Source organism: Lolium rigidum, chromosome 2 (genome assembly GCF_022539505.1).
Source record: "Lolium rigidum isolate FL_2022 chromosome 2, APGP_CSIRO_Lrig_0.1, whole genome shotgun sequence".
In the NCBI taxonomy this organism is placed as follows: Eukaryota; Viridiplantae; Streptophyta; class Magnoliopsida; order Poales; family Poaceae; genus Lolium; species Lolium rigidum.
In genome coordinates, this window is record NC_061509.1 from 26,375,390 (window position 1) to 26,392,112 (window position 16,723).

The following is a 16,723-nucleotide window of genomic DNA, read 5'->3' on the forward strand; positions in this document are numbered from 1 at the left end:
TTCCACTAATCGTATTGGAGAGCTCAACACTATGTAACGATGCAAAAAAAGAACATCAAGAAAAGTGCTCAAATCCTTCTCTCTCAAATTCCACCAAAGCAATAAATGATATGGAGAAACTAGAAAGGAAAAACAAGGATGGAAATCAACAAATGACTCCAAGCTACATCTAGATCCCAAGAGTTCCCCTCGCTTAGAGGAGGAATTGATTGGTGGAAGTTGTAGATCTAGATCTGCTCTTTCAAATCCCTCAAAAATATGCAAGAATCATGGGAGGAAAGGAAGAGGAAGCAAGCTCAAGAGATTCAAAAATGGTGGTCAAAAATGGTGGTAAAAAACGTGCTCAAGAACCCTACGAAACAATGGACACTCTTTTATACCTCTTCAAGAAAAATGACCATTTGAGCTAAAATCAAGCCACCCGCTGGTGAGCCCGGTAGGACCGGCCAGGGTGCCGACCTACCCAGCATAGGGCCCGGCATGCCGGCCGAGGTGCTGAGTTACCCGGTAGAAGCACCCGGCATGCCGGCCCAGGTGTCGAGCAACTCGGCAGCAGCACCCGACACGCCGACCTTGGCGCCCAGAACAACAGAGCCCTTACGAAAAATGCGACAACTTTTGCATCCGAACTTCGATTGAGATGAAACCAATTTTGTTGGAAAGATAACGGCGAACAGAACTCCCAAAAACCAATTTTGTTGGAAATATTGAGATTTCCCACAAAATGTTTTTAGATGATTTTAGAGAGGGAGTCTTCCAACGTCAAGAAACGGTAAAGACATCCAAACTCGAAAACGCAATAGAAGATGCATACAGATTCCGTTTTCGATGAACTTGGGCCTATTGAAAAGCTAGCAACAAGCTAAAGAGCCTTACACAGAGAAACACGAAGAAGCAACAAAAATATGGGGATGCAAAGTATGCAAAGGATTGAGCTCCCTACGACGATGCGATCAAGTCACTCAACCAAAAACCCCTCTTGATCGATAGTGCGGCTATCTATCATATAACCCGGTCTCCCAACAATCACCATGAGACCGGTAAAAGGAAAACATATCAAGGTCATACCTTTTCCTTGCGCATCCCTCTTGATCTTGACGATAATGCTTCAAGCTACACTCAAGCCGGAATGCGCAGATCACTTGATCGTTGTTGCTTCGTGAAGACTCATAATGGTTTCCTCATACACCATTATGGGATAGCTCCACTGAGACACATCTTCACATGTCCATTATCACTAAATGGGCGGCAAGTTTCAAGCATGATATCTTTGATATGCTCATCTTGAACGTGCCCTTCTCAATCTTGATGACATCCAAGCTTGATGCCATCCTCTCATAGACTATATGAGATCATACTCTTGATGCATGCCCATGGCAAGATGCCTAACCCACATACACAACGCAAATGGACATATATAGTGGGTTAGCTCATGAAGCGTAATTGACAAGGCTTACCACCCACAAGATCACATGATCTGAAGTGGTACAATCTTTATGCTTCATGTGTTGACCAACTTGAATTCAATCTTCACTCTTAGCCTTGGTCAACTCGTATATCTTCATGCTCTATCATAATATGTTGACCATTCATTGCTTAACTCATAATCTAGAGCATGGCTAACTTGAGTTCCACACAAGAACTCTAGGCCTTCTTCATTTCTTCTTCTTGATCGTATCATATTCGTCTCTTCAAATCGATGATTTGATGTCAATACCAAAGGTATAACATTATATTCATGGCATCCACATTTGAATCCAACATATGGACTTCAAGAACTACCTATTGAATATTCCTTCATATAAATACAATGAAAACATTAGTCCGTAGAGGATTATCATTAATTATCAAAAACACACTTAGGGGCAATGTACCCTTATGCTTAGCTATTGCATATGATTAGAGAAGGCAAAATAACATGCAATGTAATGGATTATCTCGTAGTGTTGTCCCCTATAATTATGATTTGCATATTTCTAAAATTATGGCATGATTAAAAATGAGCTCGAAACCAGTGTCTAAGATAATACAACTCGTCCAATGGAGAAAATGTATTATCTTTGTTGCTAAGAGATGATCTTTTAGCTGGGATTTCGGAGCGTCACTTTTTCATCGGGAGAAGCACCCTGAAACTTGGTAGCACACCTGGATGGGCCTGAGGCCCATAAGAGGTCAGGTGGCGCGCCCAAACATGTAGGACGCGCCACTCACCCTCTTTTGACCGCTGATCGTCCAATCCACTTGATTCATTCACCCACCGATCTATGTTGACCTAAAAATCAGTATATATATGTCCCCGAAGAGTTCTCAGGAGGAGAGCGCCGCAGAAGACAGAAACACGAAAACAGAGGCTGCAGCAGCGAAGATTGGAGGGGGAAACTCCGTCAGGATCACTGTCGGAGGGATCTCCACCTTCTCCAACGTCTTCATCATCCTCACCGTGATCAAGGGGGACTAGTTCACCTCTGGACTACGGGTTTATGGCAGTAGTTTGATATATTTCTCTCATGTTCTTCATAGTTTTTAGTATCGTATGAGCTGCCTTACATGATTATGGCCATATTTGTAATACCTATATGGTGGATACTTATTCTATGATATTGTGCTATGAGATCTGATCATATTATGTGCAAGATGTATTGATAGATGCATATTATGTACTCCGTTCTTAAATATTTGTTATGATCCAACATCTATGCGAGAGCGTGTGTGGGATGATGTGTGTATAAGATGGAGTAGCATGGTTTAGTGATTGGATTTGTCGAGGTCGATGCGGGTCTCACTCAGCATGAAGTCAAGATGATCAACATGGTGGCGAAGCTGCGGGTGTGACGGAAGGTTCATTGGCACTCCGAGTGAGTTGTGCCTTGCATAGTGCACAAAGCGACTGTCGGTGAAGTCCATGAAGTTTTGCCCGCACAGACGTGCGAGTCCTTCCTGAAGTCCCCTTGCGAGACCATCCGCCCAGTTGTTCTCCCTGAAGGAGAACTGGATCCTTGCGCTCATTGGGAGCGTGAACCTTCCACGAAGGTCCACCATGATCACCCACTGAAGTTGACCACCGGGTTGGTCATTCAGCATTCCGCCAAAGACTTCCGGTGGTGGGCGCCCGAGGAACTCGGAGAGGGAGAAGAGGTCCCTCTCGAAGATGATCTCTCCACCGTTCCCCAACTGATAGAACTCAGTCTGGAGAAAGGGCTGCGCGTCCACGACGTGATCCATCTGTAGAGAGATGAGATGATTAAGTTAGATAAGTGCAAGTGTTCCAAATTTTAATTTTCTTAGACGAAGGGCATGAATTTAAAGTTTGAAAAAGACTCTTCAAGGTAAGAAGGTGAATAAGATTTTTCATAACTAGTCAAATCATGGAATTTGAAACTAAGTTTTTGAGCGTCCATTCTAACTAGGGTCTCCTAAGGTCAAACAATGGCTCTGATACCAACTTGTCAACACCCGGATTTTTAAGTCCAGATGCCTATCATGCCGTACATCGCAATCCCAGGGATAATGTTTTTGCGAGACATAATAGTAAGTAGCATAGAGTCATCATTTATTACAACACATATTGTCTTACAACCATAGATCACATGATCCAATATTACACGAATATATTGTTCAACATCACAAATAGTAGCGGAAGCGAAGTAGTAGTGGACGATCTATTCCACAGGCAACGCTTGACGTTAGAAGACGATCCTAGTTATCGTAGACGTCCCGTTGTCCGTCATCCCGATGTCGGTGCTCTCCTTCATAGTCTGGCATTTGAATAGCCAGGGCAAAGCCATGAGTACTTTTAAAGTACTCGCAAAACTAACTCAAAGATAACTACTCATGAAGGGTAAGAGGGTGCTAAGCTCTAGGTTTATTTGCATAAAGCCAAGTTTTAGTTTCATAAATCTTTGGTAAAAGCCTAATTCATGTGCTAGACTAACTCAAGTGGGAACATTAGTGTCATTCCCACAACTCATTATGGATCACCATAATGTCACCTTTCAAACCACCATCCATTTCTAGAATCAAAACATTTTAATGACAACGGAGATAATATGGCCTTTCCAATCGTCCGTAACCGTGGACACGGCTATTCGAATAGGTTTAACACTCTGCAGAGGTTGTACTCTTGTGCCACAACTTTTGATTACATCCGTCGAGGGTAACCTCGAATCATCGTAACACAGTACGCAGATCATCAATCGAAACCTTTCACTTATATATGCTAGTATGAGCACCTCTCCCCATGAGCTTGGCCTCCCGGTGAAAACCGCAGTTAACCCGGAAGCTGCACGGAGGCTTGGGCCGTACATTCACCTCATTTCAACATCAATCCACAAGTAACGGAGGCAGCCGCAGCAGTAACCCCTATGATGTTTGTTCAGAGGGAACCCACACTAAAATACACAAGCTTCTAGTTAAGCCCTACCCATAATCAGGTATTGTGGGGGTACTTGTATAATTGGAAGGGTATCGCATTCAAACTCAATCATCTATTTTATCAAAAATCACCATCTCCTCAAGGTCATATTCACCTTCAAAATCTTTCACTTCGAGTTCATTTCACAAATGTTCCCATCTAGAGTAGTCAATTTTAGTTCTTAGCAATAGCAACTAGCCATGAGGGGGTGCTATCTATCTTTATTTGCTTAGGCTAACTTTGATGCTCTTGTTCTAATCTAGACAAGTGAGTCATAAATCAAAAAGTACTTTGAAATAAATAAGCGAAAGCAAATGTAAGTAAAAAAACATGGGATGGGTAATACATAAATGTAAAGGGTGATGGTGCCTTTGCTCTTGTAGAGCTAAGCACTTGTGTTTAGCAAGGGTTAGCTTGCCTTGAGCTGGGTAGTTATCGAAGTTCTCTTCTTCTTCCTGAGAGTAGCCCTCCTCCTCTTGGTATTCCTCGGTACTAGCGTCTATATACGAATACGAGGTATAAATACTAAACCAAGATTTCATACTAGACTAGAAACACTCAAAGAGTTCACACTCTAGTCCTATTATCAATCAAACATGGCATGGTGGGTTATTTGATGAATTATTATTTAGGAGAGAAATAATTTCCTCTCATTATTCCAAATTCTTAAATTTGGTATGTAGATCTTTAAAAGAATTCATTCCTTTTCATTACCTCTTATTAAGATTTAATCTCTTCATATAATAATAAGGTATGACATATAGGTTGACCCAAAGTCAACATTTCATATCTATTATATATGAGTTCAATTTAATTGAAGTGCTATACTTCACATAGTTTTAAAACCTAACATTTAAATGAATTAAAATCTCTAAGTAATAATTCTCAAGGGTTCATTAGCCTAAGTCATTCCCCCTGGTTATTAGTACTTAGGATCAAAATTTAAATGAGAGATAATTCTCATATTGGGGTTGAGTTTGAATTCCACTTTAAAATGCTCTAGAAATGACTACATAGCCATTTTATTTGATCTAGTCCATGATCATACAAACAACAGGGCTATGTTATTGCATAATCAATTAGAGGACATTATTTGTGATTTATTAGAATTGGAATTACTTCAAAAACTATTCTGGTTGAATTTTAAATAAAGTTTGAAAGTGCAAAAGTCCCTGTCTTGTCTTTTTTGTCAAATTAAATCTACAAAGAAAATGGAGATGGGGCCAGTGGCATTATTTAGATAATTTTATGAGCTTTCTAAGAATATAAAATTGGGTAAATTTGGTGTAGTGGATCTCAAGATATTTAATTTTGAAGTTAACCTCAGTATTGAATTTGAACTAAATAGATTAAATCCTATTTGAATTTTTGGGCCACGCGGGAAAATCTAATGGGCCGAAATGGTTAGGAAACCCACTTCGCAGCCCAACACGCGTCTGGCGCGCTCGGGCCGCGCTGACAAGGTGGGGGCCACCTGTCGGCGCCTATTTAAACGGTGAAACGGTACTTTCTATCTCGACCGTAGGATTAGAGGGAGGATCGACGGCGGGTGAGCGTCGTCGTCACCGACGGGATTCCGACGAGGTCACGGCGGCAGTAGGGGTCGGAGAGCCTACCGGGCCGATGCGGGACTCGGGCGGTATGCGCGGTGAAGGTGTAGTAGATGGGGAAGAGCTTGGGAGCAGCGGCGGGGCTCGGGGTGGCGCCAATCGTCGACGGTGAGCTGCGTCCCCGGCGGCTCCGATCTTGAAATTGCTTCTCCTCCGGCGGCAATCGATCAAGCTATGGTGGTGAGGAAGATCAGTGGTGAGAGGGAAGTCGATTGGTGTGAGGAGAGCTTGCTGGGAGGGCCTCTATTTATAGTGTCAAGGGGTGCCGTGGTGTGCTGCAAGGGCGCGGCCATGGCGTGGCGTTTCCGACGAGCGAAAGGGCAAGCGAAGGATGGCTATGGCTAGCCGGTGTACTGGAGATGCTCAACCTGTATCGAGACAGAGAAAAGAGTGATGGGAGAGCTCGAGCGCTGGCAATGTCTATCACTGGGCGCGCGGCATCATTTTGGTCTAGGGCGACGGTGACGGTGCAGGGCAGGCACGGGCGTTCGTCTAGCGTGTAGAGGGTGCAGAGGCGATGCTCGACGCGGTGATAGGGATGCAGGGCGAGGGCGGTAGCGGTCGAGTGCGTGGCGTCCTTGAGCGTCCAGGGCGTGATCACCACGCCGGCTGGCACGTCCTGGCATGTTTTGGACGCGGGCGTTCTGGGCAGTGCCGTGCAATGGCGATCGAGTGAGGGGTACAGGCTTGGTCCTTATGCATCAGAGATGCTCGCAGACATGGAGAAACGACGAGGGAGAGGCCAGGGAGAGGAGTGCCAAAGGTGGCCGGCATGGCATTGTTTGGCAAACTTTAGTGTTTCTCCTCGACTTTAATCGACCATGCAAGTACTGGGCTAGAGGCAGGGGGTGTAGGGGAGGCTGATGATCACAAACCAAAAGTGGTTTAGGTCAAAAGCTGGTGGATAATAGCATGTAACAACAATTCTAGAAGCTGCACGCCACATGTTCGACAAAATGCCCGCATGAAATTTTATTTTGAAATTTGAAAATCTCTTTGGTGAATTTCATTTATATAAATATTGTGATGTATTGGTGGTGGTGGCACTCAATTTGGAAGTGATTTGCAACTTTTCAAATTTGAGGTGATCTTCTTCTCTCTCTCGGGTTCCCTCTTTGCCCTCTTATTCTGGTCAACCTAGTCAACTTTAGGGAGGGTGGTCAACATCAAAGTTACTCACCTTGACATGGTCTTGGATGACCTGGCTTTAGTTGACCTTGCTTAGTTTAAGATTTGAGAAATACGAGAGGGGTAAAGTGGTGAAGAAAATAATTTTGGGCTAAGTGACCATTATCACATGTATGTAGAAATCTTGATTTCTTGCTATTTGATTCTTGATCCAAGGATGCAAAAGTGTTAGTTTATCACTTTGAAGCATTTTAGAAGCAATGGGGCAAGCAATCTTGGCCTTGGTTGAGGATTTGTTATTTTACATAGAGTGTATGTGAGTGAGAAATGGGTTTTTTTCCCATTTTCTCTAATTCTCCTCCATTTAGGGTTTGGTGATCTTGGTTAGTGTTCATATAACAATATTTAATCATACTAACACTCATCATGGCAATTGCACAAAAGAATATCACTCAAATGCATATATCTATATGTGGCACTATATGCATGGAAAATTTTTTGTTACTTGCAAAATTTGGGTTTGGGGAATTTCTCTTTCTTGTTTATTGTTGTTGAAACTTGGGATGTTACAACCCTTCCCCCTTACAAAAGATCTCATCCCGAGATCTGAGAAAACTAGGTACTAAAGAGATCTGGGTACTCAGTCCTCATAAAGTCTTCTCTCTCCCAAGTGGCTTCTTCTTCGGTGTGGTTACTCCATTGGATCTTCGAAACTTGATACTTCGAGTACGGGTGGTTCGAAAGCTTCTTCCAAGATGCGAATAGGTACTTCGCGGTATGTCAGATCTGAGTTGATATCCACAGCTCGATGGTCGATGTTCTTGAAAACCTCGGTCTTCTCAGGCACTTCTAAACACTTCCGGAGTAGCGAGATGTGAAACACATTGTGCACCGCTGACATTTCTTCCGGTAACTCCAGCTGATAGGATACTTCTCCTCGGCGACTCAGGACCTTGAAAGGTCCGACATATCGGGGTGCGAGCTTTCCTCTAAGCTGGAATCTCTGCATTCCCTTAAGAGGGGACACTTTGAGGTAAACGAAATCTCCGATCTCGAAGGTCATCTCTCGGCGTCTCTTGTCGGCGTAGCTCTTCTGTCTTGATTGGGCTGTCTTGAGGTACTCACGAATCTTGTGAACCTTCTCTTCGGCTTCTCGGAGAATATCTGGTCCAAAGATTTGACTCTCTCCTACTTCCGACCAATTCGGAGGGGTACGGCACTTCCTTCCATACGAGTGCTTCGAAGGGGGCCATCGCAGGCTGGCTTGGTAGGCTGTTGTTGTACGAGAATTCTGCGTACGGCAAGCGGTCTTCCCACTTAGATCCATACTCTAGCACACATGCTCTCAACATATCTTCTAATATTTGGTTGACTCTTTCGGTCACTGTCCATGCGTACTGCGGGTGATAGGTCATGTGCTGAAATTCGAGCGAGTTCCAAGTCCTTCATGTACTTTCTGCCGAGAATCGGGAGGTGAATTGGGATCCTCCGTCGGATACTATCGACTTCGGGGTTCCGTGCGAGGCTGACTATCCTTGAGATATATAGCTCGCGAGTCTCGGTCCTTGATAGGTGGTCTTGACGGGGATGAAGTGGGCGACTTTGGTCGGTACTGTCGACCACTACCCGGATGGAATCATTTCCTTTACTAGACTTGGGCGGTCCGGTGATGAAATCCATTCCTACGGAATCCCACTTCCATTCGGGAATCCGTAGGGGTTGCAACAGTCTGCGGGGCGTTGATGTTACGCTTTGACTCTTTGACGAGATGTCACACTTGGCGATGTAGCTTCCAATTTCTCTCTTCATTCCATGCCACCAGAATTGCTCCTTCAAATCCTGGTACATCTTGGTTCCTCCGGGGTGAATGGAGTATAGGGTGTCGTGAGCTTCTTTCAGGATAACTTGCTTCAATGCAGAGTCTGACGGTACGCAAAGGCGCTTGTTATACCATAGCACTCCTTCTTCATCTACGGTGAATCCTGGTGCTTTTCCGGCGGCTATTTGGTTCTTGATTCCGTCAATGCTAGCATTTTCTTTACGTGCTTCTTTGATCGACTAATCGGGGTGGGTTGGAGTTCAATGCGGCGAGGTATCCTTCGCTAACCGGTTCAAGTCTAAAGCTGTTCAAACTCTTCAAACGAGGCTGGGTTGCTCAATTGCTAACATGGAATTTAAGCCGACACGGCAGTCTACTCGGAGCATCCGCTACCACGTTGGCCTTGCCGGGGTGATAGTGGATTTCCATGTCGTAATCCTTGATTAACTCTATCCATCTGCTTGTCTCATATTCAGCTCCTTCTGCGTGAAGATATACTTCAGGCTCTTGTGATCCAAGTAAACCTCGCATCGATTACCCATGAGGTAATGACGCCATACTTTCAGCGCTAACACCACCGCTGCTAGCTCTAAGTCATGGATTGGGTAGTTCTGTTCATGCGGCTTTAGCTGTCTTGATAGGTAAGATATCACTTTGCCTTCTTGCATCAGCACACATCCAAGACCAATCTTGGAGGCGTCACAGTACACATCGAAGGGCTTGGTAATGTCCGGCATAACTAGTATTGGGGCTGTTGTCAATCTTAACTTGAGCTGTTGAAAGCTCTCTTCACACTTGTCGGTCCATTCGAACTTCCGGTCCTTCTTCAACAATTGGGTCATCGGTCTTGCTATACTCGAGAATCCTTCAACGAATCGGCGGTAGTATCCCGCCAATCCGAGAAATGCACGGACCTCGGTCTGGGTGGTTGGGGCTTTCCATTCTTCCACAGTCTTGATTTTTGCGGGGTCAACGGCAATTCCTCCTGCTGACAAGATGTGACCCAAGAATCCTACTTCTTTCAACCAGAATTCACACTTGCTGAACTTGGCATACAACTGATGTTCCCGGAGGGTATCTAGGACCACTTCCAAATGTTGCTCATGTTCTTCCTCGGACTTGGAGTATATGAGGATGTCGTCGATGAAGACAACCATAAACTTGTCCAGGAAGTTCATAAAGATCTTATTCATGAGATTCATGAAGTAAGCGGGGGCATTGGTCAATCCAAATGACATGACATTGTACTCATACAATCCATATCTGGTGGTAAAGGCAGTTTTGGGGATATCGGTGGCACGAATCTTCAAGCGATGGTATCCTGTCCGTGAGATCAATCTTTGAGAATACTCGGGCTCCGGTCGAGCTGGTCAAACAGATCTTCTATCTTGGGCAACGGGTACTTGTTCTTAATGGTGACATCGTTAAGCTTACGATAGTCCGTAACCAAACGAGTGGCACCGTCCTTTTTATCCACAAACAAAACTGGCGATCTCCAGGGTGACGCACTGGGTTGAATCAGACCTTTGAATAGCATATCATCCAGTTGCTTCTTCAGTTCCACTAACTCTGCCGGGTTCATGCTTGTAGGCTCTGCGGGCTATAGGTCCGGTTCCGGGATTAACTCGATGATAAACTCGATATCCCGATCCGGGGGCATACCGGGTAGATCATCCGGGAACACATCGGGATATCGACAAACGACCACGATCCGATCCAAGGTGGGTTTGGCTAGGCTTTGGTTACAGGTAAATTTTCGGGGCATCTTTTCAGATGTGTGTTCGACTATTATTCCGGTGCTACTAGTCATGGTGATGGCCTTCTTGGCACAATCAATCAGTCCATGATGTTTCGCCATCTAGTCCATTCCCAGGACTACTTCCATTCCTTTGGCTCCCAGAACAATCAAATTTGCATAGAATTCTATTTCATGTATTCTGATTGGCACATCTTTGCAAATTTTTCTAGCTTTAGTTGTTGATCCAGGTATTTGAACTATCATGACATGCTTCAAACTGATGGGTTGAATCTTACTAGTGCATGCAAAATCTTCGGTAATGAATGAATGCGATGCTCCGGAATCAAACAGGCACTCTTGCGGGTATTGAGTTAACAGAGAACATACCCAGGCACAACGTCCGGGGCTTCCGAGCTTCTTACGCATTCATGTGGTAAAGGCGGCCGTTGCGGTTGTTCGGGTTGTTGGGGGCGAACTTCTTGCTTGGTGGTGACACGACGGCTGGCTGCTGCGCGGGGCACGAGGTGTTGGCGGCAGTCTTGGCGAGCTTCTTGGGGCACTCATAGGAAAAGTGCCCAGCTACTCCGCACTCGTAGCAGTTGTAGGTGGACTTGTCCTTGGGGGTGATGGGAACAGCGTTGCTCCCAGTCCTTGGAGCAGTGTTGGAGTTATTGTTGGGGGCGCGAGGTGGGGCGCGGTTGAAGTTGCTGTTGTTGTTGTTGTAGTTGTTGTGTCCTCCTGACCTGGGGTTTCCTCCACTCCGGTTCTGATAACTCGGACGTGGGTTCTGCATCGGGGGCTTGTTGTTTCTTGGGGCGAACCCTCCACCTGAGTTGGGGCGATACTTGTGATTGTTGCTGGGCCCACTCTGGTTCATCATACGGCGCTTGCGGTTCTCATTGGCTTGGTGTATCTTCCCCTCCATCTGAATGGCGGAGTCAACGAGTGCTTCTAAGTCAGCAAAGGGGATGTTGATCAGCACAGTCTGCATCTCATCATGCAGTCCATTCAGAAACCTCTCCTTCCTCTTCTCGACGGTGTCCGTCTCATCCGGGGCGTACCTTGACAAAGTGAGGAACTTGTCGCGGTATTCTACCACGGTCATTCTGCCTTGCTTCAATTCCCTGAACTCATCCCTCATCTTTTTAATCAAACCCGGGGGCACATGATACTTGCTAAACTTGAGTTTGAAGTCTTCCCAAGTCATCAGGTTCCCCGCGTGTAAGGCGCGGGTACTTGTCCACCAGGCACGTGCAGGTCCAGCCAGATAGTGGGTGGCGAACAACACCTTCTCGTTGTCCTCCACTCCGGCAACCTCGAGATTGTTCTCCATAGTCTGGAGCCAATCATCAGCATCGAGGGGTTCCTCTGTCTTGTTGAACACAGGTGGGTTGGTGTTCTGGAAGTTTTTCAGCTTTGACCACGGGTGGTCGTGGTTTCCGTGGCCTTGATTGCCCTGAGCAAGTTGTTGAAGTGCAGCTAGGTTGGCTTGCCGTTCAGCTCTCTCAACTTCTCTATCAGCCAACTTCTGTTGCAACATCTGCAGCATTGCCTCCTGAGTCATGTTGCGAGTTGGGGGTGCCATCTGAACAGTGATAGGGATCATGAGATAAGAGGGAAATGTCTATGGTTCATTTTAGGATATAATTTCAACTTAACTTGATTCATATTAATAATAATATTACACACACACAAACATAGTCATGGAGGTAGCACATATTACAAGCCAAATGTTCAGGAGGGTTTTAAGAACCCTTTCAACAAACTACGATACATGGGACGGGTACAAAGGACCAATACATAACACGGGGCGCAAGTGCTCAGACGGGACTACTCGCCATCGACGTTGATAGGGTAGACATTGTCCACCCTGGCATCGAGGTGCTCGTGGCCATCCTCGTAAGGGTGGAACTCCAGGTCGTCGTCTTCCTCCTCCTCGTAGTCGTCGTCGTTGTCGACGTAGGAGTAGCCGTCCCCCGGATGTTCTCCCCTTCACCTTCGCCTTCCAGCTCCCGGATCTGCTCGGCTTGTGCAGCGATGGTCGCCTTCGAGTGGCGATCCTGGCCTTCGAGCGGTTGATGGCGTGATCCTTCTTCTGGTTGGCACGGCGAAGTGCCCTGCGTTCTCCGGCGATGACCTTGATGGTCTCCGCCTGCTGCGCCAACTGGATGTGAGTGTGGTTGGCATATTCGCGGGAGTTGTCGAGGTCGATGCGGGTCTCACTCAGCATGAAGTCAAGATGATCAACATGGTGGCGAAGCTGCGGGTGTGACGGAAGGTTCATTGGCACTCCGAGTGAGTTGTGCCTTGCATAGTGCACAAAGCGACTGGTCGGTGAAGTCCATGAAGTTTTGCCCGCACAGACGTGCGAGTCCTTCCTGAAGTCCCCTTGCGAGACCATCCGCCCAGTTGTTCTCCCTGAAGGAGAACTGGATCCTTGCGCTCATTGGGAGCGTGAACCTTCCACGAAGGTCCACCATGATCACCCATCGAAGTTGACCACCGGGTTGGTCATTCGAGCATTCCGCCAAAGACTTCCGGTGGTGGGCGCCGAGGAACTCCGGAGAGGGAGAAGAGGTCCCTCTCGAAGATGATCTCTCCACCGTTCCCCAACTGATAGAACTCAGTCTGGAGAAAGGGCTGCGCGTCCACGACGTGATCCATCTGTAGAGAGATGAGATGATTAAGTTAGATAAGTGCAAGTGTTCCAAATTTTAATTTTCTTAGACGAAGGGCATGAATTTAAAGTTTGAAAAAGACTCTTCAAGGTAAGAAGGTGAATAAGATTTTTCATAACTAGTCAAATCATGAAATTTGAAACTAAGTTTTTGAGCGTCCATTCTAACTAGGGTCTCCTAAGGTCAAACAATGGCTCTGATACCAACTTGTCAACACCCGGATTTTTAAGTCCAGATGCCTATCATGCCGTACATCGCAATCCCAGGGATAATGTTTTTGCGAGACATAATAGTAAGTAGCATAGAGTCATCATTTATTACAACATATATTGTCTTACAACCATAGATCACATGATCCAATATTACACGAATATATTGTTCAACATCACAAATAGTAGCGGAAGCGAAGTAGTAGTGGACGATCTATTCCACAGGCAACGCTTGACGTTAGAAGACGATCCTAGTTATCGTAGACGTCTTGTTGTCCGTCATCCTGATACTGGTGCTCTCCTTCATAGTCTGGCATTTGAATAGCCAGGGCAAAGCCATGAGTACTTTTAAAGTACTCGCAAAACTAACTCAAAGATAACTACTCATGAAGGGTAAGAGGGTGCTAAGCTCTAGGTTTATTTGCATAAAGCCAAGTTTTAGTTTCATAAATCTTTGGTAAAAGCCTAATTCATGTGCTAGACTAACTCAAGTGGGAACATTAGTGTCATTCCCACAACTCATTATGGATCACCATAATGTCACCTTTCAAACCACCATCCATTTCTAGAATCAAAACATTTTAATGACAACGGAGATAATATGGCCTTTCCAATCGTCCGTAACCGTGGACACGGCTATTCGAATAGGTTTAACACTCTGCAGAGGTTGTACTCTTGTGCCACAACTTTTGATTACATCCGTCGAGGGTAACCTCGAATCATCGTAACACGATACGCGGATCATCAATCGAAACCTTTCACTTATATATGCTAGTATGAGCACCTCTCCCCATGAGCTTGGCCTCCCGGTGAAAACCGCGATTAACCCGGAAGCTGCACGGGGCTTGGGCCGTACATTCACCTCATTTCAACATCAATCCACAAGTAACGGAGGCAGCCGCAGCAGTAACCCCTATGATGTTTGTTCGGAGGGAACCCATACTAAAATACACAAGTTTCTAGTTAAGCCCTACCCATAATCAGGTATTGTGGGGGTACTTGTATAATTGGAAGGGTATCGCATTCAAACTCAATCATCTATTTTATCAAAAATCACCATCTCCTCAAGGTCATATTCACCTTCAAAATCTTTCACTTCAGTTCATTTCACAAATGTTCCCATCTAGAGTAGTCAATTTTAGTTCTTAGCAATAGCAACTAGCCATGAGGGGGTGCTATCTATCTTTATTTGCTTAGGCTAACTTTGATGCTCTTGTTCTAATCTAGACAAGTGAGTCATAAATCAAAAAGTACTTTGAAATAAATAAGCGAAAGCAAATGTAAGTAAAAAAACATGGGATGGGTAATACATAAATGTAAAGGGTGATGGTGCCTTTGCTCTTGTAGAGCTAAGCACTTGTGTTTAGCAAGGGTTAGCTTGCCTTGAGCTCGGGTAGTTATCGAAGTTCTCTTCTTCTTCCTGAGAGTAGCCCTCCTCCTCTTGGTATTCCTCGGTACTAGCGTCTATATACGAATACGAGGTATAAATACTAAACCAAGATTTCATACTAGACTAGAAACACTCAAAGAGTTCACACTCTAGTCCTATTATCAATCAAACATGGCATGGTGGGTTATTTGATGAATTATTATTTAGGAGAGAAATAATTTCCTCTCATTATTCCAAATTCTTAAATTTGGTATGTAGATCTTTAAAAGAATTCATTCCTTTTCATTACCTCTTATTAAGATTTAATCTCTTCATATAATAATAAGGTATGACATATAGGTTGACCCAAAGTCAACATTTCATATCTATTATATATGAGTTCAATTTAATTGAAGTGCTATACTTCACATAGTTTTAAAACCTAACATTTAAATGAATTAAAATCTCTAAGTAATAATTCTCAAGGGTTCATTAGCCTAAGTCATTCCCCCTGGTTATTAGTACTTAGGATCAAAATTTAAATGAGAGATAATTCTCATATTGGGGTTGAGTTTGAATTCCACTTTAAAATGCTCTAGAAATGACTACATAGCCATTTTATTTGATCTAGTCCATGATCATACAAACAACAGGGCTATGTTATTGCATAATCAATTAGAGGACATTATTTGTGATGTATTAGAATTGGAATTACTTCAAAAACTATTCTGGTTGAATTTTAAATAAAGTTTGAAAGTGCAAAAGTCCCTGTCTTGTCTTTTTTGTCAAATTAAATCTACAAAGAAAATGGAGATGGGGCCAGTGGCATTATTTAGATAATTTTATGAGCTTTCTAAGAATATAAAATTGGGTAAATTTGGTGTAGTGGATCTCAAGATATTTAATTTTGAAGTTAACCTCAGTATTGAATTTGAACTAAATAGATTAAATCCTATTTGAATTTTTGGGCCACGCGGGAAAATCTAATGGGCCGAAATGGTTAGGAAACCCATTTCGCAGCCCAACACGCGTCTGGCGCGCTCGGGCCGCGCTGACAAGGTGGGGGCCACCTGTCGGCGCCTATTTAAACGGCGAAACGGTATTTTCTATCTCGACCGTAGGATTAGAGGGAGGATCGACGGCGGGTGAGCGTCGTCGTCACCGACGGGATTCCGACGAGGTCACGGCGGCAGTAGGGGGTCGGAGAGCCTACCAGGCCGATGCAGGACTCAGGCAGTATGCGCGGTGAAGGTGTAGTAGATGGGGAAGAGCTTGGGAGCAGCGGCGGGGCTCGGGGTGGCGCCAATCGTCGACGGTGAGCTGCGTCCCCCGGCGGCTCCGATCTTGAAATTGCTTCTCCTCCGGCGGCAATCGATCAAGCTATGGTGGTGAGGAAGATCAGTGGTGAGAGGGAAGTCGATTGGTGTGAGGAGAGCTTGCTGGGAGGGCCTCTATTTATAGTGTCGAGGGGTGCCGTGGTGTGCTGCAAGGGCGCGGCCATGGCGTGGCGTTTCCGGCGAGCGAAAGGGCAAGCGAAGGACGGCTATGGCTAGCCGGTGTACTGGAGATGCTCAACCTGTATCGAGACAGGGAAAAGAGTGATGGGAGAGCTCGAGCGCGTGCAATGTCTGTCACTGGGCGCGCGGCATCATTTCGTCTCGGGCGACGGCGACGGTGCAGGGCGGGCACGGGCGTTCGTCTAGCTTGTAGAGGGTGCAGAGGCGATGCTCGACGCGGTGATAGGGATGCAGGGCGAGGAGG